This window comes from Acanthopagrus latus, chromosome 7 (assembly GCF_904848185.1).
Source record: "Acanthopagrus latus isolate v.2019 chromosome 7, fAcaLat1.1, whole genome shotgun sequence".
In the NCBI taxonomy this organism is placed as follows: Eukaryota; Metazoa; Chordata; class Actinopteri; order Spariformes; family Sparidae; genus Acanthopagrus; species Acanthopagrus latus.
In genome coordinates, this window is record NC_051045.1 from 26,220,914 (window position 1) to 26,247,039 (window position 26,126).

General features: G+C 40.8%; 1 protein-coding gene and 1 long non-coding RNA gene across 6 annotated transcripts in view; both read right to left on the bottom strand.

Moving 5' to 3' along the window:
- LOC119022986 (kelch domain-containing protein 8B-like) overlaps window positions 1–26,126 on the bottom strand; it is a 215,111-nt gene that overhangs the window by 26,696 nt on the left and 162,289 nt on the right. The window lies entirely within an intron of this gene.
- LOC119022987 lies at window positions 7,371–10,316 on the bottom strand. Its single transcript, XR_005076136.1, has 3 exons — window positions 10,044–10,316; window positions 8,050–8,204; window positions 7,371–7,541 (listed from the first exon to the last, which is right to left on the bottom strand). It is a non-coding gene; the product is annotated as an uncharacterized LOC119022987 (long non-coding RNA).

Consider the following 26,126-nt stretch of genomic DNA (forward strand, 5'->3'; position numbering starts at 1 on the left):
CTTAATATATCCAAAGTGTTTTGTTTTCCCTACACACTCAGCAGAGTTACATCAAGGGCTACAGTGTGTATAGGTGCTGCGTCGTCCCCATATGGTCGAATGCATCTATACCTGCCGGCTGACAAGGCGTGGGCTGCTTCTGAGGTGCTCACAGTCATTCAGCCAGCAACAAACAACCTGAAACCAAACTGAAGGCATGGTGAACACCCACATGCCCAAAAGCTGTCGGTAAGATCTGCTGTACCAGGCAGTCATACAGCGGCTCGAAAGGGCAGCCGGGTTGCTGTTGCTGCGAGAGGGACATAAATTGCTATAACTGTAAAAGCCTGGCTGTGTTTAATTAGCAAGACGTTAATCAGCGGGACTTGAAAAGCCATCCAGCAATCTAACACCCCTGTAACACTGCTGGACTCATGATGGACAGCTTCAAAACAAATGATTAAAATCGACACAGCCGAATCATAGATACTTTGTTATTCCACGCAGTTTGCGTCTCTTTTGCATTTTTTTTTTTCATTTCTCCCATACTTTATGACCAAATACGTGAACAAGTAATGAAAATCTCAATTTCCTGAGCCGTACTTTGTGTTTAGCTCTAATAAATGAAGCTTTGAGTTAGTTCATGCAGGACACTAAGGTCGTAATCAACAGACAGCCTGCTGGTTGGATCATTGTTCCCAGTCACGCACCAGCCACAGCCAATCTCAACACAAGGCAATACAGCCACGCACTGCTGCGGCTGGCAGGCTTGCCTCCGCTGTCTGGCTTAGAGTCCTATCAGGGCTCACTCGCGTTTAGCCTGCTGGGTTTTCAGCATTGTCCTCCCTGTTTTGGCTCTGTATGCTGCTTGGTCATGAGCAGAGTCATCAGCGCCAAGCATCACTGCGTTTCAATTTGTTGTAATAAATGGTTAAGCCTAGAACGAGAGTATTCCTGACTGACTCAGCTTCCTGGATCTTAAAGCAGCTACAGGGAACCTTACTTTTTTTGTTGATTCTGGCGGCTCCTTAGATGACGACAATGGTAAAACAACGTAAACGTTATTTAGATATCGTACCACCAGACTACAGAGCGGCTTCTTCCCTCAGGCTGTGAGACTCCTCAATTCATTTGCAGCGCTCCACCATGAAGAAGAATAGTTAGAATGTTCTGGCCTATCCAACACAAATGAGCTGGAATCCGACCTGGTGAGACATTAAGAATAACTTTGATACAGAAATAGCCGATCCTCTTGCTCTCCTTTTGTGTGCTATTCATGATCAAAAAGAGGCATCAGTGTTCCTTGAAATACTTTAAATTCAAATCAGCAGTAGATTGTTTTCCAGAGAAACAGTTGAGCTCAAAGACTCAAAAGCATATTAAATGACTTTGGTTATTTATGTTTGATCATTAGTGAATTCATATCTAATGCGTTGACTGAAATTTAAAAAAAACAAAAAAAAAAAAACATTTCCTGTTCTGTCTATAGTCAAATGTTCCATCTAATTGCTCCTTGTCCATAAAAATTGAGACAACTGATATAAATAGTATGATGGGGCAGAACATTTGAAAAAAATTGGTCATGGTTTTTGAGGTTACACATGATGACTTCCCAAAATAAAAAATAAAAAAAAGTTCTCTTTTCTGCCGCTCTCCATCTCTCAGCAAGTCGTTTTAATGCCCTGCAGAATCACATGTTACAGGCTGCTATAAAAAGCCTTCGAATCGTCCTTTTGTCTTGCCTGTTCTTTCCACGCTTAACCAGGTTTTCTGCTGGATCGGCTTGTGCAACATCAAGCCTTGAAAAGTCTCTCTCCCTCTGCATTACTTTATCTGCCTCTGATGACTATTTATTCCCCTCTTCTCTGCCACTGGATTTGCATCCCGGACAGGCAGATAATCACATCCTTTCACAGAGCCACACACACACACACACACACACACACACACACTCATGACTGTGCAGCTTGGGGCAGTTGCTGCAATGCAGGTTTGATAAATAGCACTCTACTATCGATTGCAAGGATCGATGCACTAATCCATGTGTCTTATGAGGATCGAGGGGATTTGCAAAGCAGTGGGGGAAAGCAATACACTCGACAGGATGTAGGAAACTTCGTGTGAGTGCGGATAATGCTGTGTGTTTCATGTAACGTGAAGCACAGGCAAGTCCTTCAGCACTACGGACAGCTCCGCATGAAGACCTGAAACTGAGCTGAGTGAGGATGTGGTGAGGGAGGAAGGATATTAGCCCGCTCATTTTGGAGATGATCCTAGACAAACCGATTACTGTGGCTCAGTCATATCCAGCAGGGCTTTAGGGGACACTCCGGACCAAAATGGTGAGGGTTAGGAGAAACGCTGCAGATTTATGCCAGATCTGCTAATTAGTCTCCTTGGCCTCCCAGTAGTCCTGTAAATATTCATGCTTCGTGGGTGGGCCTACAAAGTTGATGTGGGCTTTAATCAGTTCCACTGTCGTGACCAACTCATGCACCCTGAAGCCTCTGAGCCAGCAGATCGACTACTGTTCCCACAAAGAGAATTCCGCTGAACTCTTGTTGATTCTTGATTTTTCCCACTGATACTCATGAATTCCCTCCGTGCAGGTGGTTGGCGAGTGCAAGAAAAGCATAAGTGTACGTCCGTCTGCAGTGCCAACAAGGACGAATCAATCAATCAGTCAGCTGCTGGATGGAATGTGAAATCCACCCACTGAAAGCACAGAAGTGGATGCAATCCAACCACCCCTACATGGAGATGAAGAGCATCCATCTAGATTTTTTTTTTTTTCTACTGAAGGGAATCTACTCGTGGACGAGACTGTAAAACTGTGAACTGTGAAGAGCTGAAGCGTTAGCAAGGCTTGTTAGCTCACATCTTGTCCATGAGTAGATGTATGGGGTTATATGGCTGAAAGAACACAGTTCCTGCTATGGCTGCACAGATAAAGCTGCTGTAAGCCTTGTTGTTGCTTAAGTTAACGTTCTATTCATTTTGCAGTTAGCTTCCGCTCTCTCCTCTCTATGCAACATACTCGCTCTCTCTGCCTCTTTCATTTCTTCAAGTGTTTCTTCATTGCTTGACCTGTTTGGTAGTGTAAGGCGTCACTAGCGGTCACTCGCTGTGGCTGTGTGCATGTGTGCCAGTAATATGACTCCATAAATTTCAGTTTCATGAATTTAAAGGTGCACTTTGTAGTTCTGGGGAAGAAATTGTAATCAAATTTCATCACAATTTCCGTTTTGCTCACAGTTGGCGGACCCTGCCACCTTACTAGCTTCAACCAGTGATATTTTCTTTGTGTTATAACTGCATTAATATTGTGAATTTCTAAAATTCTTAGTTTGAACTCCTCCGCCGAAACTACACAGTGTCCCTTAAATTCTATCACTGTTTTTGTTTTTTGCTGTTTTTGTGTATTTTCATGGCCCATCTACTTTGTACCTTGTACATTACATTATAGCTGAGGCTATAAATAGCAGAAATGTGGCAATTATGCACGCAATATGCTTGGACAACACAATTTCCTTCCTCTGAGAACAGCTCATTTATTCACTTAGGGAAAATGTAACATATCTGAGTTTATATTATTACCTCATTGATGTCATAAATATTCAACTTTTTTGAATTTCTTCTCCAAAACTATGTAGGGCCCCTTTAAATCTTCCTTTTAAAGACATGCTTCCATTCAGTCTCATTCTCTCAGTGATACATGGACTTTATCCATTAACAGGGGAACCAGCTGGTCCTGCCCACTGCTCATAATGCACCTCTCTGGTGGCCTATCAAACAGAACCACAGAGAATCAGCTCTCCAGGCTTACAACCAGAACAAGAATCTGTGTTTTGAATCGAAGATGCTGTCACCACCCCTTTTCACTGCTTTACCAGGGTTTTCAGTGGAGATCTTAATTGTTCCCATGGGCACACAGTGTCACTGCAGCAGTATAGAATAGTAGGTGTTAGAGATAAGCGGTAGAGCAGGACAGAGTGGAGGAAACGAGCTGGGTGGACGGTGACCTGCTGCAGCAAAATTTCTCAATTTTCTAAAAAGCAATTCTCTGTATTCATCTGACACAGTTCATTACATGCACACCGACAATGTTGAATATCATTTTGTTGTTTTTGCCTGCGTACCACAAGTCAGACAGGAAAAATAAGAACGTTTTCTTTCTCTGCTGCTCAGTGAGAACAAGGATTACCAATAACAGTCGAGGCGACAAAGGTCCTTCTGTTTTCACGGGCTTTGACTCATCTCTCATTCACTGTCACCCTTCGACTGTCACCTCTTTATACAGCGCTGAATGGTGAAAGGGATCAAAAGAGAGAGACGGCAAAACATGTTGACGGAGAACTTCAGTCGAGCTCACAGTTTGTAAAGCAGCACAGAGAGAATCCAATATCTGAAAATCAAATCTTGAAATCTGTGCATAAAGAAGCAAGGGAAGACATGCAGGGGAGAGTGCAAACATGACAGAGATGATTCAGAGGGAGAAAAACGAGTCTTTCCCGCTGAAGGTCTGACAGTGGCTGACAGGTTTTGAGTCATCGCTCCTCTTTGCTCCTGAGCGAGGACGAGTTCTGATTTGCACGCAGTAATTATTCTGCTTTAATGAGAAGAGATGTAATCAGCAGGACACCTAACAAAACTGTTTGATAGTCTATGCAATCACAAGACAATATTAGCCTCAGCACTGGCAGAAAATAAGAGAGCAGAGATGTCACCTGCTGTTTTAAGGCCACTAGGACTGTGAGGACAAAATGTAAATGCTATCATGTTCATCTACCTGAATCTTTTTGTGTCAATGTCACTCTTTCCAACAAACATCGACTCACTTGTTACTTAATGGTTCTGTTTCTGGAGGTCAGTCATATAAAGGTTGACTCTGCTATCTCTCCTTTTCTCTTTTTCCCTCTTTCATAAGCTCCCTACACCTCTACCCAACACTGAATGCGTTCAATTACTGTGTGAAACTAAGCTCACAGGGAGGCTCCGTGTCACACTGTCCAAGTTGAGACTGAGTCCATGTCCATTCGTTTCTCAGCATGTGTGCGTGCGTGTGTGTGTGTGTGTGTGTGCGTGTGTGTGTGTGCGTGTGCAAGACATGCTGCACTATGTATGTATGAGTCAGACAGAAACACAGCTTTGGGAATGTGTGTGTTTATTTATAAAAAGTAATTTCTCACATACACCCCGCTGTATCGAGAGGGAAGGTAATTTTGAGTTATTGACCTCTGAGGTTACTGTGACCACCCCTGTAGAACAAAGGTGAATGAAATTTCATTTCTTTCTATTGAGGATATGGTCTCAATGAAACCTGTTCATGAGTGGGTCTGTTGGTTAGGGACATACTGGGACTGAAATTCAGCCCAGAGAGGCCAAATGGGCATAAGGAGAGATGTTATTTTCAATCATCTTAACACTAATACACGTTTTGTGTGTTATAATGAGAATCTGATGATGCTGAAGACCTTAAAGACCCACCAGGATGTCTTGCTGACACTTACCTCCTCGGTTTGTATAAGCAAGTGACCGTAGCACTGAATCAAATACAAGAGCGGGCCAGGCAGGCGAGCTGGAACACGAAGGACTTGTGTCCACATGGAGTTTTTTTTCTGGGCAGAAAAACACTGGAAGTGCCTATCGCCTAGGCCAGGGAAAAGAAAGAGAGCCGAGGTGACGTCAGGGTTTTTCAGCTTGAAGCGCTTTGAGCAGCCGCACCACAGAAAAAAAAAAAAAAAAAAAAAAGAGGGGTCACTCCGAAGAAGGAGTGGGCGTTGCACTTTTTCTGTGGGCGGCTGCCTGCTGCCGCGGATGCTCGCTGCTCACTGGGAACAATTGAAAAAAGACGCTATGTGGACATGGGTGCTAAGTCTCAGTATACTGCCAACTATTGCTGACTTCTGTACCAATACATGTAGTCAGTCAATAAAGTGTATAACATAACTACAAGTGCTCAAAATACTCAATGTCTTTCGATGTATAAGCCTAATCAAAAACTGCAGCGCATCAACCTCAATTAGAATGGCCCCATCACTAAAGACCCCTCGTCTTGTTCAGTGATGAACACCCACATTAAATCAATGCCAAGACCTTCATGGACACTTCACATTCTGTAAAGTCACATCTTTGGTGAAGCGAAATGCTAACTGCCTGGCAGTAATGGTCAGCCCCATGGTCTGTAATCAGGAATAAATACAAAGAGTACTTTATGAAGCAAAAAGGGGGGTAAAGGCGAATATACGCAGCAGTGCAGGTATAAGTGGCCTCTTTTGTTTTCCTTTGGACTGGAAGGACTTGTCCTCAATGCACGTCATTTTGCCGTGTTCATAAAACTGAACATTGTGAATTTATCTTTCCTTCACATACTATAGTCTGTGAGCATCTAGAAGCTATACTGACTGTGTCCCAGTAATGCTGCTTTAAACGTATCAACGTTTAAAGCAGCATCAAAGCTTCTCAGTGGGGCATGACAGTGAAACAAGTCATTTCAAAGGGGTGTGATGCTCAAGAAAGATTATCCATTATCCAATGTTAGCCTATGGGAAAGTCTTAATTGGCCCCAGTGTGTCATGTGACAATGTAATTACACAGTTTGGCCACTATGAAAGTTGGCTTCAAAAGCTGATACACTTTGGAGACTGGAGACTTCATTACACACTGCTGCAGCTGACTAAAGGAGCTTGTCTGATCTAGGAACAGTAACTAAGAGGGGCGGAACTTAGGATTGGCTAACTGGGCTGCAGCAGAGACCAACACAGCCTGGCTGAGTGTCACTAGAAGATATGTGTTTCGTTTGTATTGTCTTTTAGACAAAAATGTGTCTTCCTCGGGATAAAAGAGCAAATCGTCACACAAAACTATTCAAGTGTGTCTCTTCATGTCATGGAGAAAGAGAGAAAACTTGATAAGAGTGAGAAGATCCGAGTCAACACTTTCCCTCAGACAGGCATATACTGTACACGCTAAGAAACCTGGAGGAGGATTGATGGTTCATTGTTCACACTCTCATGGAGGACACACCATCAGGGCAAATCGTTTTACCCTGTAGGTCATTTTCAACAGATGATGGAGTTCTCCCTACAGAGACATGAAGAGGTTGTGTTCGTATCCTGCTCCGTGTGTGTCTTTGAGTGAGTGCTTGTGGTGACGGGGCGTGTCGAGTGTTTCTGCAAACCTTTTGATGAAACCTTGACTTTGTCTGACAGGCGATTTAATCACACTCTGGTTCCCCTCCACTTGATTGGAACACACTTGACTCCAGTGGAGAGCACCCCCGGTCAATAACTCAAGGTCATTATTGAAATGTCATTCAGCACTGATTCTGGGGCTTCGATATGAGTCATGTACTGCAAAGAAAGAAAGTACTCTGATACAAATTGTTAAATAATCATTCCCAGTATTTCTTTTATTGTGAGTGCATATTTGAGCTGTGAAAGCACACAGTATGTATTTTACGCCTGGGTTTTTCTTTGTATATCTGTGACCACTGTGTGACGTCTTCTGCCTTAAGGAATCACTCGAAGCAGTTCAAGCTTGACAGCAGCTTTACTGGGCACCTGGGTGATAGGAAAATGGATCAGCAAAGGTTCTTTCTGTTGACGGGACAGCACGAACTCGGTAAAAACATGGGATAAAATTAACCAGCCCAACTCCTACTCTGCTAATAATACAGTTAATTCAGAGATTCAAACACCATTACCTCTACAGTCGATCTTTCCCAGGTCTGAGGACCAGCCACAATCCTTTGCTATGTAACTAAAGTGCAGTGACAAATTGCGACAGCAGATGGCATAGTACCATTTAGCTGGATTTAAATCTAAACCTTTTTTACACTGTTACCTATCTAATAAAATGGGATTTATGTCGCTGAGAACACAAAGCTTTTAAATGCTTTAGGGATTCAAGTTAACCTTAAATTTTGTGGATAAAAGTAAATCAAAAAATATCGGTGCAATTAGCTTTTCATGCTAATGATGTACTTCAGGCTCTTGTGTAATTATGTGTCGCAGTGTTTGATTGGACTAATGACTACTTCAGATTTCAGCTCTTGATTAGACACCTTACCATTTACTGGTTGCAGGTTAAGGTTGTTTGTTGAGTGGATATGTTACGCTATCTCTTCTTTTCAAAGTAGTTCAAACCACATTGGCCTTGGTCTTCTTGGAGGCTGTGTTGTATTGTCCTGTTCAGCCTTGTTCACTTGGATCTGTAATCAAGTACTTGAGACAAATTTTGTTCAAAATGACTACTTCCTTAAGGATAATGGTATTTGTTGTTATGGCAACAAGAATAGACACATGCAGTTAAGGTAAGGGCAACAATGTTGATTATGCTTTAGAAAAACAACAAGGGAGGTCTTCTGTGCTTTAGTGCAAAACTTCCTGCACAGACTTTGTCAATCTCTAATTACATTACCTTGCATCCTCCTTTGTTCCCTTCATATTAAATACGAGTGCTGAGGAGCTTTGACACCAGAATCTAAATTTATATCATGACGTCTCATTATCATTGTGGATGAAATATGCACTTTTAGCATCACAAAAAACTCTTCATCAAAACTTTAACTGGGGTTGCTGAAGGTGTCAGTGTACCGCAAACGCTTGTTGCTTCACCACCAGCTTCACACAGCAGTATGGAAGGTGTATGGAGGTGAGAAAGTGGACTTCCCTCTCAAGCTCTGTGTCATCATTCTTCACACATCTACTTTTGTCCCCTGTCTTCCATCGCAGAGGAGACTGTCCTCTGGAAGGTGTGACATTGTCCTTATTTGTACAATTTTGATATCCTGCAGCTGTTCAAAACAGGTAGAGGCCTTGCCTTTATATGTGAACATATACTGCTTATTTTGAAACATCTAGTATTTGAACTTTGAGCTTTCGTTACAGACCGTTATCCCAGAAGTCCTTCAGAAATGTTCAGTATCATCTAGGGCATTCACAAATACTGCATTTCTTGTAGTCATCGACTATTAACATTGTCAAATAGTTGATTGATCATCAGGAGCTTCATCATATCTTTTTCATCCAGTAACAATGTTCTACTCTCGTTTAAGTGGTCTCATATACAACTAATGACGGTGGGACCAAGCTGGAGGTAAGCAAGATAGTCTTTGATTGGCTTTGAACGGCGATCTGTTTGGACCAAACCCCAAGCTGGTCTGTCTGATCTGGAGATACTCTTACTGCTTCAAAAGCAGGACTGGTTTTCTGTAAGGATGGTGTGAGCATTTCCTTCTCGCAATAGCTTAAATTCATAAAAAATGATTGTTTATTGCTTGTTGTTTATTGTGCTATATGTAAGAACTGAACACCTTTATTGTGACGTGCATCTAGTGGTCCAGACTGAATAACAATACATCGGGTACCCATTAAAAGCATTCAAGCGCTTACCCCAAAGCTAACAAGCCTTACACCGCAATCCAGTATCGATTTGTTGTATCACATGAACAAACTATTCATCATTAGATGGATTCAGGGGCAGTTAAGGAGCAGCATCAAACACCAGCTCAGGAGTCATGTACTGGGCATGACTAACGGTGAGACCTGCTTCGGTTTCAGGCCACTTGGAATAACATATGGCACTGCATAATGAATGTGTTTTTATTTTCTCCTTCCTCTCGCCATCCTGCCATACTCATCTGCTCCTCAGACACATTGGACCACAGCTGGGAATCTCCACTGTAATGACCAGTGAGGAAGCTTTTCTGTCATCATTTCAGTAAAAGAATGCTTTGGGGGTTTTTTTTGGCTGAACTTCCCATCCTCTCAAAGCATCAACACACGACTGGTATCATCTTGGTAGCACAAGTAATTGCGCACACACACGATCACAAACACACACCATCACCAGCATTCCCTGGGGTCTATTTATAGACTTCTTGTGACAGCACGTCCCAACCAATAACAGTCTGAACAGGAAGCTGCTCTTTTAATCACATGCTTAGACAACAGATATGCAACGCCTAGCCTGCAGTGAAACACCTTCATACTTAACATAATTACAGCTGTTGGGACACCTGTCAGTTAGAAGATGGGTTAAATATGTATGAATATAATTACCTTTAAGCCCTTTTTTGCATACTGCGATGTCTGCAGCGGCACACATTTGCCGCCATGCTGCATGATGGGTAAAACGTGCGGGAAGAAAGCAGAATCACTGCGATGATCTGCTGCATTTCACTAGCACTGCAATCTTCTGAGATAGCACTGGAAGGCCACTTTCAGTAATGAAACTCATTATCAGCATCAGCTGAATGAGGAAAAGTGATTGAAAGAGGGAGAAAAGAGTTAGAAAAAGCGAGTGCAGGTGAGGTAAACAGAAGTAAAAAACAAAAAAAGCAACTAGCTTCCGACTGGCTGTTTGTCTTTGATATTTCACAAACTGAACTCCTAATCAACAGGCACCAACGCCAGCTGAGATGATTACAGCGTAATTGTTTGTTAATTTGCATCGACAAAGGGAGCAGACTCAGTGAAATGCCGTTCAGTTACAAGTTCAGTTATCACCATCTTGCTATACAGTAAATACCTTTAGTATAATCTTTAGATTTCTTCCTCGCTAATGTCTATAATTGTGCCTTTATGTAACTGCTGTAATGTTTTGTTTCCATGTATGTTTCCAGAGCTCCAGTCCAGGATAATATTCTGGTCAGTGTCTCTTCTCCTGAGTCGATGTGAGAAATGTGTGACAGTGAGAAATGTGTGTGACAAGAGCAGGACCACAGAGGAGGAAGAGGAGGGAGAAGAAATTGCCAATGAGAGTTCAATGAGACAGAAAGCAAGCAGAAGTTGAGACATTTAAAAAGAGAGAGGCCGGCGGGAATGGATGGAGAGGTGAAAGTGAGAGGAGGTGGACTGCCTGAATGGACTAGATGAAAGGGCAAAAGGCTCAAAGGAAGCAGCTGGGGAGATACTGGAGGATTTTTTTTTTTAAGTCGACCCCATCTTCAAATTCATCCAATCACGCACACAGTGGATCTGACTCGAGCAGCACCACTGAAAGGGATTGTTGAATCACTTATAGATTCACTCTAATCAAGCAAAGCATGAGGCAGGTAGGCCTATCAAACTTTGGACGTCCACACCAACTATGACCAGAGTTATAAAGATAAGCTGTGGCTGCATCTTGAAAATGTATATTAATGACTCGGATGTTGTACAAAAAAAAAGATCAGTTAGGAGAATCCAGCACTCTTTTCAGAGACACGTCATCTCTTGAAGAAGGACGGAAAGTTAAATTAGCCGAAATAATGTTATTTTCATTCAGTATATACGTCACATTTGAATTATCAAGCATTAACGTGTCTTAAAAGTGGTGGTTGCAAACACATGGCTAAATGAGATTACAGAGGCTGTCGGGGAGATTGTACGTTATCACACCGAGCAGGGACATTGATGTACTCAGTAGTCTGTGATATACTGGTCGACTTTAGTTGCAAATTACTCTAACTGTACCTTTCCAACTTGTTGACTGCTCAATTTATAGCAGCAGTAGTAGTAAGTGTAATAAGACACTATTGTATGAAGTGAAATAAACTTAAAAGTGAAAAAGGAAAATTCAAACAGTAAAGCATAAATCTAGCCAATATATCCAAGATAAATGTGTGTGTGTGTGTGTGTGTGTGTGTGTGTGTGTGTGTGTGTGTGTGTGTGTATATATATAAACACAGTATATCATATATTATAATATTTACTCTGTTCAAAATGTGATTTGTCATTGGTAAATATCTGAAATCTCTGACATAACCAGTGAAGCTCAGATCAAGATCATTCAGGCATTCAAAACTGAATCTGCTTCACTTTACCTTTACTATAATCTGTGCCGACCATCAGAGGAGGAAGGGAGGGAGGAGAGAATAAAGAAGGCAGATGGAAAAATAGAAATCCTAAAGATTGGGTTGACGTAACATTTCCACTACAAGCTATCTTTTGGCAGATCAAAGCCCTGCATCAAAACCCTCCGAGGAGGGCTGCACTTGATTGACACGCCTATCCTGGGAAGTACATTTTCAGCCTGCTCGGGTTAAGGCTTTATGGCCTGTGTGAACTCTAAAATCCATATTAACTTTTAAATACATTTCAGCTGAACAACCCTACACGACTTTCAAGATGAAAAAGAGACAGCTAGAAATATCAAATCAACCCAGTGACCTGGTTCAGAGACATGGACAAGATATTCGTATGCTGGGGAAAAACAGTGGAGCGCTGTCGGGCAATGATTACTTTGTGATGTGGGTGAAATGATGGAAATGTAGAGTGGAAGAAAAACACAACACAAAGAACCTCATGAAGGGTGAGGATTCAGGGGAGTTTAGTGTTACACTTGTCAGTGAACAAAGAGACTCCTTACACCTGTAGCAACGTGCCTGTTGTGGCAGACGCTGCAGTTTCAGGACTGTAGTTCTGGGATCCAAGATTGTCCCAAGCACTACTTTCTGTCCAAGTCTTCAAAGGTGCACTGTCACACTCTCTCACACAGGCATGAAGCCATACTGGGAGTGTTAGTGGAGACGTAGGGAGAAAGAAAACTAATAAATTACACATAAAAGAGGGTTAGAGCAGTGAGGTCAGGGAGTAAGATTAGTCACGACTGCAATACGGTATGATAAGTCTTTTAATTAATTGTCATTATTCTCCAAGATTTTTAATACCGGAGAGAGAGAGAGAGAGAGAGAGAGAGAGAGAGAGAGAGAGAGAGAGAGAGAGAGAGAGAGATGGTTAACCTGAATTCAGCTGACACACACCATGTGTACTGTTGCTTGCTATCCTAAGACTAGCGTTGCCACCTGCCCTGTAAAATACGGAATCGTTCCGTATTTAATCAGTATGGGACACGGTTTGTACAGAATTTCCAAGTTGCCCTGAATGTAGCATCATGCCACCCACATTCAGCCTCTTACAACTGGCACATCACCTACTCACAAGCAGGCACGTGCACACATAGGGCCCGAGGGGTGCTTCAGCCCCTGCCCTTTTTGCCTCGTACCTACCTCGTGCCCTTTTCGTGTGTGTTTTTAATGAATAAATAAATTTGCGTTGTGTATAGGGATGTAAAAGAAAAAAAATGACGGTATAATAATTTCCCTGTCTGGGATAATTAAAGTAATTTTATCTATCTAAAAACGCCACAGTTATCTATGATATGTGTTTCCTTGTAATACGGTGGTGTGGGTGTGTGTTAAGAGTAAAACCACTTCTCTGTCCGCTGTGGCAGAGAGAGAAGCTGCTGCCTCATCGAGAACTCCACCACCCATATAGATGAGACGTGACAGTGGAGCGACTTGAGCCTTTGTAAGTTATAAATCCATTAACATAACTTCTGTATGGGAGCTAACAAGTTGCCTTACACTTATTCAACATGCTCAAATATGAGTCATATTTCAAATAAGCACCCATGTGTTCTTGTTAAGCTATCTGCTTGTTAATGAGAGTTAAGAATAATCCGACAGCTGTCTGTGTCGGCTGTTTATCTTGCCACAAATCTTAAACTTCTTCCAGATATTGAGTTTATTGTGACTTTGCTGTTGTAAACATTGCTGTTCTTACTAAGATTCACGGTAGCAGTCACAGTAGTCGTTTCTTGGTTTTGTCACATTTTTAGATGTGTAGCCTGTATTTCTAGTTTTTCACTTGCCCTCCCATGATTTTCTTTTTGTTATGCAAACAGTGTCAATGTGCAACCTTGGAAAAAATATCATATTAGCCAACCAATTTGGAAGTCATGACTCGGTTTCGGGAAGTCGTGAAATTGGTCTAGCCTATTGTCTAGCTAATATGGGTCTCAGGCTACATTAGCTGTGTGTGTGTGTGTGTGTGTGTGTGTGTGTGAGAGAGAGAGACCAAGCAGTAATGATACTGTATCATTTTATATGCTGGCTTACTGTAGGGTTGCTTTTTAATAATTGCTGCTGACTTGCATGTCTTCCAAACCTTTATCCAATTATGATAATGTGAATAAACTCATGTTGACAATAATTTGATGACACAAAAGAAATTGCAATTGCATATCACTCATGGCTACACAGGATACACCGCTAAGTAGTTTAAGTACTTTCTTTAGTCATTTTACATGAATCTACATAATTGTGTTATTAAGGCCTGAAAAAAAAATATGGCCCGTGCTATGCGCACACACACATTGCCCTTTTCTGACTTTGAGCCCCTGCCCTTCTATAATCATGCACACATCCCTGCTCACAAGGGTTGTTGATTTGGTTGGTTAATTTTAGGCATGAGGAACGCATGAGATGTCACAGACAAAAACCAAACAGCAGTCACACATTTCTTCATATCCGAACATCTCCTGAGACTGATACAGTAAGTTTCTTAAACACTTCTATGTCACGACATCACTTTCCATTCAGATTATATCTGTCTGTCCCTACTGGCATGAATTACATCACATACAAGGGACCGATTCCCTGGTTAAATCTTAGTCAATAGGTTATGTGACGCATAAACACTCATTGATCATATATCATTCTTAGCGTTTCACCCTTAATGTGACAAAAATACACAATTATTATATGTAATTCATTTATGCTTTATCAATCTGAAAAATTGCATCCTTCAATACTAATGAATTAACAGTATATAGTATATGTTCAGAAAAAAACTACTCGTATATGATGTACATAGATTTCTGTGTAGTTTCACTTTTGGGATTGTGTGACTATTTTTTAGTTCATTAGACAGACAGCTAACAATCACTTTAGCCAATTCTGTGTTCACATTATGGCCTGAGTGATATATTAAAAAAAAATCAACAACAATATATAGTTAACAGACATTAATACAATCAGAAAATAGTTCAATATAATACTGATAGTGCCATTCATGAGTTCAACAAAAAAAGACGGAAGGACAGAGAGAAGGACAGAATAAATAAACCATAAAATTCATACTGTTTATTGCAGTATAGCAGGTTTTTCCTCACTTGAATTGAGGCAATGTGATTGTGATTTTGGGCTAAACTGTTTTTTTAATTAAAAAGCTTTCATCCCACTGTTAACGCATGTGTACTTTATGATTTACCATAACTGTCTGAACATTGTTGGGAACATTTGCAATAACTTAAGTTTGCAAGCCAACAAAATATGTTCTACTGGTTTTATTTTTTACATTTGAATGCAGATACCTTAGCTGCATTTTTCAGTGTATTTATTAAATACGTTGTAATTATAAATCAAAAAATGCAATCTGCAAAACGTCAGCACGTAAGCATTGTCGGTTAAGCACGTTAGCAACTAGCTCATTTCCTGACGATGTTTATTAGCGACATTGCCAAAATAGTTTTCAACAAATAACTTAATTTTTGCACTCATGTTAAGAAAATAAAGGTGTTGCTAAAACAGCAAGATGATCCAAAACTTGAGACATAAGAGAGGAGACTAACCACTCAAAGCATTTTGATGGAAGTTCGGCAGTAAGTATTCATGGTACTAACAAGCTGGACATTTACATTATAGATCACACACATATGAGTTATGTATAGATCAAGGCTGACTTTGCCAAACAAGTCATAAAGCTACGCTCATCTTTACGTTGTAGACAGGTCATTATAATGAGCTCTGTATTTGATATGTGTCTACATCATGTTCAGGAAAGTCATTACGTGTTATTTATTTATTTTTATATATTGATGATGTGTCATATTTTTCACAGACTTTGGCATCAGGTATTCAGTGCAGAGGATCAGTTCAGACGGACTGGGAATGCGAGATGCACTGGAGAGGTAGATTTCATTGTACAGTAGTCGGTGAAGGAGAGAGTGCATCAGATTGAGCTACACAGGTTAGCAGCTCATCTCTCACCTCTGATGAAGAGGGCCCATGCTGGCCTCATACATAAAGGGGAACCTCCATAGTCCCTTGTCTTTCTGTTGTCGATGCACAGATGTGTAGGTGGCCTTGTAGGTGGCGTAAGATTAGATGTGTAAGATTTGTGCTCAGAATCTGAGAGTAATAAATCTGACCACTTTTGTCAGTAACGAGTAATATAACACATTAATATCTCCAAACCAGTGATCAGATTAAAGTTACTTATTCAAATCACTGCGCGTTACTATTATTTTTGCCATTTTCCTTAGTAAGAATATATGTTTTTGCTTTCTCCTTGGTTCTCAGGGAGTGATGTCACGTATGCGACAAGTCATGTTTCTCAGCACGAGGACAACTCACATGTTACACCATGCAGCGACACTAACACAAACAACAATGGAGGAGAGAGATGTGCGTTTTCTTAGCTGGAAATACAGTCATTATTTTGAGTTTGTGTCAGCTAAAGATGAGAATATTAAGGTTCGTTGTACACTCTGCGCTGGCGACAAAGTACTATCGAGCTTCAAAAGCACAACGTCGAATTTGAAGAAACATTTGGAGTCTAATAAAGTAACTTGTAATCTAACTTAATTACTTAACAAATAATCAAACAAATAATCAGTAAGGTAACTAAGTTACTTTTTAAAGGGGTAATCAGTACTCAGTAATCAGATTTTTAAAGGTAACTGTGGCAGCACTTAAACATCACCCAGTCAGGAGGTGAGAATGTGATCTATCAGGGATTGTCCCTTCCATCTGAAGATGCCTTCTCAGGCTAAGGAAAGCCAGGTCCTGAAATATTTATCACAGACTACAGACGACAGCCGAGCAGTGTGGGCAGTCATCCATGGGGCTTTTCCAGAAGCCAAACTTGTTCTGTGGAGCCTTCATCTGCTGCAAGAGATGGCTGTAGAAAAAGGACCACAACATCCATATGGCTGACAGGCAGGCCCTCTTCACTGCGCTGAAGCAAAGCCTGTATGCCAGGCAAGAGAGTGAGGCACTGGACTTCTGTCAGCCTTACTGTAACGGTACTGTTCCCTGCGTAGACTGTAGTTTTGATTGCTGTGTAAGAGTTACAGTCCAAAGGGGGCTTGTTACTTCACCTGTAGATTTTGGTTTGATTCATATGGCAGCTACAACAACCTTGCAGCATACCTGGTCACCTTTATGGCCGTAAAGAGTGTCGAGCACCGTGTTAAAGAACAACCATGTGTGTCCAGGGAAATCATACGAACAACTACACGGAAGAGCAATGAGGATTTTTAAAGACAACATCCTGCATCAATTTTTCCATCGTCACACAGTAATGTCCCACCGCCTGATTTAATATATATATATCATTAGGCACACATTACTCATGGTGCCACTGGACAGTAGGATGTTTCCAATGTTCTTGATAAAGAACAGTGATCTGAGGTGCAAGTAAGTTGGGCAGGTAACATTCAAACTGGTGCACCTTCTTATTGAAGTGGAATTAAGATTTGTGTTCATGCCCTGTCTGAATGAACTAAGAGGTGAGCTTATTCAAACCATCTTGCAAAATATGAAAGAGAGTACAAAGTTCTGTATAATACATAAAGAATAATATAGAACTCATTTAGAGATAATAACTGATAAAGTGTCCTAATATGCAAAAAAAAAATATACATATATAAATATATATATATATATATACATATATAATATATATATATATATATACATATATAATATATATATATATATATATATATATATATATATATATATATATATATATATATATATATATATATATAGGAACAACTGCTGTGGTCATTATTCCATGTTTTACCTATCTGTTATATGTAGATCCATCAGATGGCTCAGCTTCTGAGGTGAAGAGCGCCTCAACACCAGGTAATGTTTATACATTAGGCATGAATGTGTGTTGTGATAGTGAGAAGTAGCACTCCATGGTCAAGGGGTTTCAGCCATGGTACAGAGCAATGAAGGAACTGAGTTGTATTAGTCTTGATGAAGACTTTCTCCAGGGTAAAGTCTTCAAAGTACATGTTTGGCCGACAGCTTGGCCTCAGAGTGAGCACAAGCTCTCCAAAAAGGGCCAAGTACAGCCGTACATGAAAATTCAGGTTTGGAAGCTGACTTGCCGCTGGGGGGGGTGGGGTGAAGAAAAAAGTTAGAACCATACATTACTGCTACTGGCACCCAGAAGGAGTTTAGTTTGGCACTGAGCAGTAGAGATGTGTCGAAGTGGTCCAAAATCATTAGTGATCCACCACTGTGTCTCTCATCTTCCCCCTTGCCTCCTCTCTAAAGAGGCTGGACACTCCATCAAGAACAAAGAAAAAAGATATGAAAAGATTTGAAAATTGAAAAAGATACATCATCAGATCAGATTTATACTTCTGCTATTCATATTTTTTGTTTTTTGCATACAAAGTATTAGCACACATTGTGTTTGTATGACATTGAATTCAAGTGAGTTTATTGCTGTGTTTCATGCATGTCAAATGAATTAGTATATAACTTAATGGAAATATTTATTTGAAAAAATGGAAGAGAAAAAAAAAAACACCTGGAAGGCACCGATGACCTCTGTTGCTGAGCGGCAGCTCTCGTCTGTTATTTAGCTGAGTGAATGTACTGTGTTACCAGGCTAATATTCTTGACCTTGACGAGTTGAGCTTTTAGTTAAAAGCGCTTGGACGATTCACAAAATGAGTTTTTACCTCAGAGGAAAAAGAAAATATGCGGAAGGATTAAAACACAATGTGAATCCTGGATAGCACTGTCAGACAGCCAAAATAACAGAGGCTGCCATATTATGTTCTCATTCTCTTTTCATCATACAGACTGTAGCATCTGATTTCATTCCAGCCTCTGTAGCCTACAGAAGCTGGAATGAAATGGGACTCAGTATGCATGATGATGCTGTATTATCTATCTTTCATTGCCAGTCTAAAAATACTGTGTATATCAGCATAGCTCACGTTTTCAAACAGCGTCACATATACTCACGCACAGAGCCCCATATAGATCTTATACTGTGCACCTTTCACATCCCCCATCACAAGTGGAAGGGTTAAGGTTAGAAAGCTAATGTAGTTTATAAGTACACACACGAGGAAGGATTTTGCAAACAGATGTGAGACAGGAGTCTGTGGTTAAGATACTGCAAATTTATCTGCCAGTTAGCATCCAAGCTGATTTGCACTGGTATGTTCCTCGATGGAGAAGTGTTTTAACCCATAACTCGTGGTATACAGTAGTTCACCAACCAAATTTGCAATTTGTAACTTTAGATCAACAGGTTTCTAGAAATGTATGCAAACATTAATTGTGTATCCTCATTAACTGACTAAGCTAATGTTTGCTTGAATGATCAGTTAAGAGGGAACAGTAAGAGGTAATATGAGTATAATCGACATATCTCACCTGAAACTTGATGAATGCCGTTTAATAGTGAAAACTATTGATACTAAAATCAGGTCGTTATAAAGCAGGTTATGAATTCCCAGACAAATCTGGAATAATATTATGTATCCTAACATATGTAATCTCCTTCTTACTGTGAAGAGTATTACAATGTGTGTTTGATACTCACTCAGAGTGTCAGAGCACAAACTGGACTGTTTGTAAGTTGAGTGCTACATCAGCTAATTTGCATTGTTTTACCTTGTTTTACGAGCTCAAGGCCCAAAGTGTCACGGAAAGGCTAAATAGAGAGGCTAAAAGTAGAAGCTAGATGACAAAGCAAATCAAATAGCTAATCGAAAGGGGAAAAGCAGCAGGTCAATGGAAATGCAAATGAAATTGCCTTTTTAAATGCCTGATTAAAATCTGCATTCTTCATTCAATTTGTGAATCCAGTTATTTATTTGTCTTTTTAAATTGCATTTTTAAACAGATTTTAAAATTCCATTATTTATTTTTTGAACTCATTAATGCATTTTTAATTGATGTACTTACTATCAAATATTGTTTTTTTATTTGAACTATTTATTGATGGATAAATATTTCATTTGTAAATTGTATTATAATATAATATAATATACTATTAATTAATAATTTGATTATACATGGATTATTCTCATTATATTATATTAAAAAACACTATTTGAATTGCTGGTAAGCATCTTTTTCACAATTAAATATTGAAACTGTTTTCGTTAACCAGAAAGACGTGTATAATGTTAGTAGTCATTGGAGTAGTGAGAATTTGTTGCTTCCTTGTTTTGATGGCATCAAATAAACACATAATGCGGAGAGGTATTAAAAACAAAAAGTGAATGAAGCGAGCTGTTTACAACATCAGAGTAAGCCTGTGATTGCTATCCAGTTAACACAGTTGGAATGTTTACAGGTGTGACGACCCATCTTCAAAAGCTGCTGCGTTGTAAATCAAACTTGCATACAAGAATGATCTGCCCCCAGTACTTCGGCTTTGTGTGCCTTCTGTTAGTAGACGATACTGTATCTTCCACACAGCAATGACTCACAGTCAACACCAGAACATCCATTAACCCTGCATGTTGCGTTGCCTCTCACCAACGCCAAATACTGATGTAGAGAACATTAAAATGCAAATCGCAATGATTAAAACATCTCGCAGACTGTACAGAAATCAACAGGTAATGAGCCTGCTCAGTATTAGCAAAAGGCCCAGGGGGTTTTAACCTCTATTAAAGAGCATAATCACACAACATCTCTGTTCAACACTCACACATATGATTGTTGTGACACTAAATTATACCTGCTGCACCAATCAAAATGTTCTTGCTGTGTTTTTCCTCGCGTGTTTTCTGTCTTTTTTCATTCCTCATTTTCATTCTCTCCTCCTACCTGCACTCTGTGATTCTGTGGTCTCACTGGCAGCCGCTGTGTTTTGCGTCTGAAGCCTCAGGAGGAAACTACATGTGAATATGTTGCTGTTATTGGAGTTGCTTTGGTGCGAAGCACCACGGTACGCTCGCTTGTGTCTCCGCTCTTGTGATGTATAATCTCTACGTGTCAATCACCGCGCTGCCGCCGAACCCGCTAACACCCCACAACCCCCCCGACACCCCCCATGGACATCGGCGAGACACACTCAAAGGAACAGAAATGAAAGAAGGGGAAATAGATGGAGAAAAAACACTCAGTCCTGAGCGACAACTGTGAAGCAGGGAGACGAAGACAGAAATAAACACACGCACAACATTCCAAGTACAAGCAGGTATGTGAAAGTCCACACAAGGCTAAACTTAAGCTCTGCTGCCTTTGGATATATGCATTTGAAATGTCAACACTCCCACGTTCCACATGTGAAATACTGAAAACTTAGGTACATGCATTGACACATACTGTTGAATGTGTGTTACACATGTACTACCTGAGAAGTGTTCAGATCTCACTTTATCTAGAGGCCATCTTAGTATTATAAACCTAGTGAGCACTACCTGGCCAGCACGAGATGCCAGCAAACAAAATTAGTGACTAGCTAGCTGTGTGACAGGGGCACGCCAAGAAATGTTTTAAAGGGGTGGCCAGAGGGGGCCACTGAAAATCTTGGGGTGGCCGCCAAACGGCAGGGGTGGTTGGAGGGCGATTGGCGGACTTTCAAAATTGGCTGGCTGAATATGCATTTCTTATCCTCATCTCATACTTGTGATGCAGGGTGGGCACTGGTGAGTGGGGGGGCCAGTTGGGACCCAATAATAGGGACTTTAAGCAGTGATGGTAGAAGGACAGGCACTGCATGGCCAGACATTCCAACGTGTTGCCATGATAGTAGAAAACAAATATCACTAAGTAACATTTAAGTCCTACAACGACTCCTTCTATAACTACCTTCTACAAATTTCGACGTACTACGTGGTTCGGTAAACCAGGTGTCCGCCTTTATCAGTAGTAGCTGTTGTGCTATAACGTCAGGAAGTGTAGAGATAGTATCGCACGTATGCAGCGCGGATCTTATATTTTTCTCGAGCATGGTAACCGTCCCTTCAACCATTGTTGCTAAAAGTACCCATTTGTACAAGGGGGGTCGTGTGCCTTCAAGTGAATGTCTTGTAGTTTAGTGAAGGCATAATAAGTCACGTGTTTCTCTCAGGTGTCGATCAAAACAGTCAAGAGTTCCATCATTATTCAACTTACATTCACTGGAAGGATACAGACATGACTCCAAATGAATGTTAATCTTGCTTTGTGTCTCCTGACTGCGTATGTTTTATAAGCTATGTTAGGATTGTGTTTCCAGCTTGTTGCACGGCCTTGTTTGTGATTAAACCCTGTATCAAGGCTCTTTTATTACTAGTTAAAACTCCTTGTAGTATATTTCAGTCCTGAGAAGCATATAATATACATTGTGTTATCAAAGTGCATTACAAATAAAAAACAGTTTTATCAATACCATTATCTTTACTTATATTACAACAGTGCTGCATCCACACATAAATCACACAGAGGTAATGGTGCTGTCACTTCACTTTCAAGTCTAGGCTCCCTCTCAAAGGCGAGGTGTGAATGAGGCCTGATATTTGAGAAAAGGCCATTATGCCTCAAAGCCAAACACATTAAACCTGACTAGGAGGATTCACAGAAGCAGGAGGATAAATTGAACATTATATCGCAAGCTGACAGGCACAGTAGGGTGTGAAAGGATGCATTGTTAATATAGATTGAGGAAGGTTAGACTCGCTTGATTTTACACATAAATGCAACACACAGTGGCAACCACTCGGGGGGGGGGAATCTTTTCACAAGTGAGCAACCACGTAATCCTCACATCTGCACACATGGAGACACTTCCCATTCTTCAGCACTTGCCTGCAAGTCTCTCCGGAAAACAGACGTAGGTGTTTGCTTTGTCTCTCTCACACACAAACACGCAGAGACCTTGCATACGTCAAGACAAGAAGCAGCCGCCTAATAATATCATTTGGTGGTCTAATCCATTCATTCAACAGTGAGCAGCTAAATCATCATTTGTAGAATATCTAACCACCAGCAATTTATTTATGGTGTGTGTGTGTGTGTGTGTGTGTGTGTGTGTGTGTGTGTGTGTGTGTGTGTGTGTGTGTGTGTGTGTTGTTTGTTACCTATTGGGGACCCTCTCCAGTACATACAAAGACCTTGTTGGCATATAAAGTAAATGCAAAACCAATTAAATTGGAAACATTTGAGTTCAGTGGAAAAGCTTTGCTGCTGATGTTTGGGCCAAATAAACATCACTGATTAGTTGGTTGCTTGTTTGGTTAGTTGGTTGGTCGATTGGTTGGTTTGTTGATTGGCTGGTTAGTGATTTGGTTGGTCGACTGATTGATTGTTTGGTTGGTTTATCAGCATGAACACAAACTATTGAACAGATTTCCATGGAGGATAGGCCTCAGCCCAGAACAGACCACATTTTTGGTGACAATGGTGGCAGGTTCTTATAAATGGAAGGATCCTAAACGGTTGACTAAGTTTCTTGTTTCAAAGAATGACCACATGATCCTTTAACTGTCAAGGGGAGAGCTGTGTTAGACTGTCACAACCTCTCACATGCCCACTATAATGTATGAAAATGTATTGTTTCTGATCCCACATCATATGCAGGTGCGCTGGCTACAAATAACCATAAGTGTGCTGCCAGGCCCTGGGTACAGCTTCACACTTCACACTATGCCCCATGAGTTAAGTAAAGCCCAGAATGTGAAGTAAGTAAATGAAGTGTTCAAAACAATCTTAAGATGTACAGCCCTGGTGAGGAAGCTTAAAAATCTGATTGCTCATCAAATGAATTACTTGTCCAAAATACTAAAAATCTTAGCTGTGAATAGCTTTCTCTTCCGTTTTCTTTTCTCTCTGCACTCTTTAGTGTCACTCAAGCTGAATCTCATCACGACTCACTGCACAGAGCGTGATCTATCTATCTATAAGATGTATAACGAATCATCGTAGTTTCAGGGAGGATATTTTCAGGCATCACCATGCTGAATCTAACAGCATTAAGACTCCGGGGGCCTATAAAGATTCTGTCTATGGAGCTACATTAGACGAAAAATGTATGTCAAAGTAGACAGCCCCTGTTCAGCAAGTAGAAATGTTTTCCATTCATCCATCATGCATACTTCACACTCAACTTGAAGTGCGCACTCACATACAGCATTTTGCTGCGTGCCCACACATCAGAATGTGTGTAGGCCGGTTCTAAATTTATGTTACCAGTTCTTTTTCACATATGAACATGGCGAGTGTATCATAACATCTAGTGTGTAAAATTAACATTCGCAGGAATTCAAACTCCAGGTGAGAATCACGAGTGGCTCTTAACTGCTCATAAAAATTTACGGTCCAGAAGGGGTTTAAAATTTCAGTTAGAGTGATGATAAAAGCCATAAAATAAGAGCATCATTACACTTTCCCAACAGGAATTAACTGTTAGTGGGAGATGTGTCATATTATGATACTGATATCCACAGCAGCGGAATGTATGTGTCCTAGAGAGTTCAACAGGAAACACAATTAATTTTTATGATAATCCATCCACCTTTCTGATAATCAACATACCTGCAGTGTTAACACACCTGCAGAGTCTGCACCTGCTGCTGCATTTATTTATCCAGTTATGACAGTGAGTCACAGTCTCTGTATCCACATCACGCTCACCTTGTCACCACCTTTAATATTCAATATCCTGTAAACTAATCTTTTGAAAGGTTGACAAAGGCGGCACAGGAACAATAGCAGCTCCAGTGCAGGGGCAAAGTCGTGTAAGCGCAGAGCCAGACCAGACATGTATCTGGTGGAATCGAGGGGTTACTCCGCCATTCCACTGGATGCATGTCCACTATGTTCCGGCTCCTGTCTGGTTTTTCGTCACCATCTGTCGTCCTGCAACCCCCATCAGCTGCGTTTTGGGTCCAACGTGGAAGAAAACAGAGTGGGGTGGCGAGATCGAGAGGTTCCAGTGACAATTACATAATCACACATGACTGCCATTATAGGTATGTCATTTAAACACAACAACACAAACTGTTACTGAACAAAGGATTAGTGGAAGTGAAGCCTATCAGCCCTGCTGCTGTGGCAGAGCCAGCCTGAACATGTAACTGGTGGAATCGGGGGTTTACCACATGCCCTTCTCTGTGTCGTCAACCAAAGCAACTGCCAACAAAATCAATTATGATAGTTTCTAATAGTATTTTTAATAGTAGAAAGCAAACTGCATAACCAGGAAGTACACCCAGAAGCGAAGAACTTTTTTGGCAAATGTGCCCAAACCCCAGGAGGAGCACCAGGCTTTGAAGACAACTTTTGTTATGGCCAAACTGCTCCCAATGTCAGGGAGTAGCCTCTGTTGCTGACCTATTGTTGTAGGTCCTTGCCCAGCCTGCTTGCTTCATCTGTTCCCCCACAAATAACACCATCTCACCAACTGTCTTCTGCTGATTTGTATTAACTGTTACAGATAGTGTTTCTCTTTTTTGAGAGGTCCATCAGTTAAAACAGCTCATCTCTGCTAACATTACCAAATCTGTCACGGGCACTCCAGATAGCTTCCGCCATAGACTTAGTAGCAAGTCTCTGTATGACAGCATTAAACAAAGTCTCGGCAGCAAATGACACATCTTTCTTCTGAGGGTTTGAAATACTCGCAAGATAGCTTCTGCGAGTATCCCTGCTTTGTGTCATCTGGTCATGCTTCCATTGTTTAACCCTCCATCGCCACAGTAGGGCCTCAGTGCTGATTCATCCTTTAGCCAACAGCCCACTTATGCTGAGTTGCATACAAGTTAAACCATGCTAATCCCCTAAAAATGACTTACAATCAAGAGCTCTAATACTGTTTCAGAGCTGCTGGGACCCATCTGGAATATCAGATGTGCTGTTCTTGTTAATATCAGACATAATTGCACTCGGTTTAGATGGTGCTTAAAATAGGATTTGGAGCAGATGTTATGACGCAAGCAGAAAAATACAAAATAATACCAAGGACTAATTAAAGCTCATCAAAGCCCAAATCATCCTATTCTCAATGTAATTATATATTTTGTTTTGGATGTTAATGTTTCGCAGTGTAGTAAAGTGAAAGAAGAATATATGTGTAGTTGAGTAAGTTAAAATCACTGATTTGTACGCCTTATCTAAATCCGCACACGAGTTATTACCTATGTTGCAGGAATGCATTTGCATTCTGTTTAATGCAGCAACATTAAAAGTGAGCAATAACTCATCAGCAAAAAGCCTCGTGGGAGCATCCATTAGTTTCTGGTGCAGGGAAGGACTTTCTCTCTCTGCCTCACCATCAGTTTTGATATGATCTGACTCAACTGATGCATAATCTTCCTATATTTGGGTTGGATTATGAGCACAG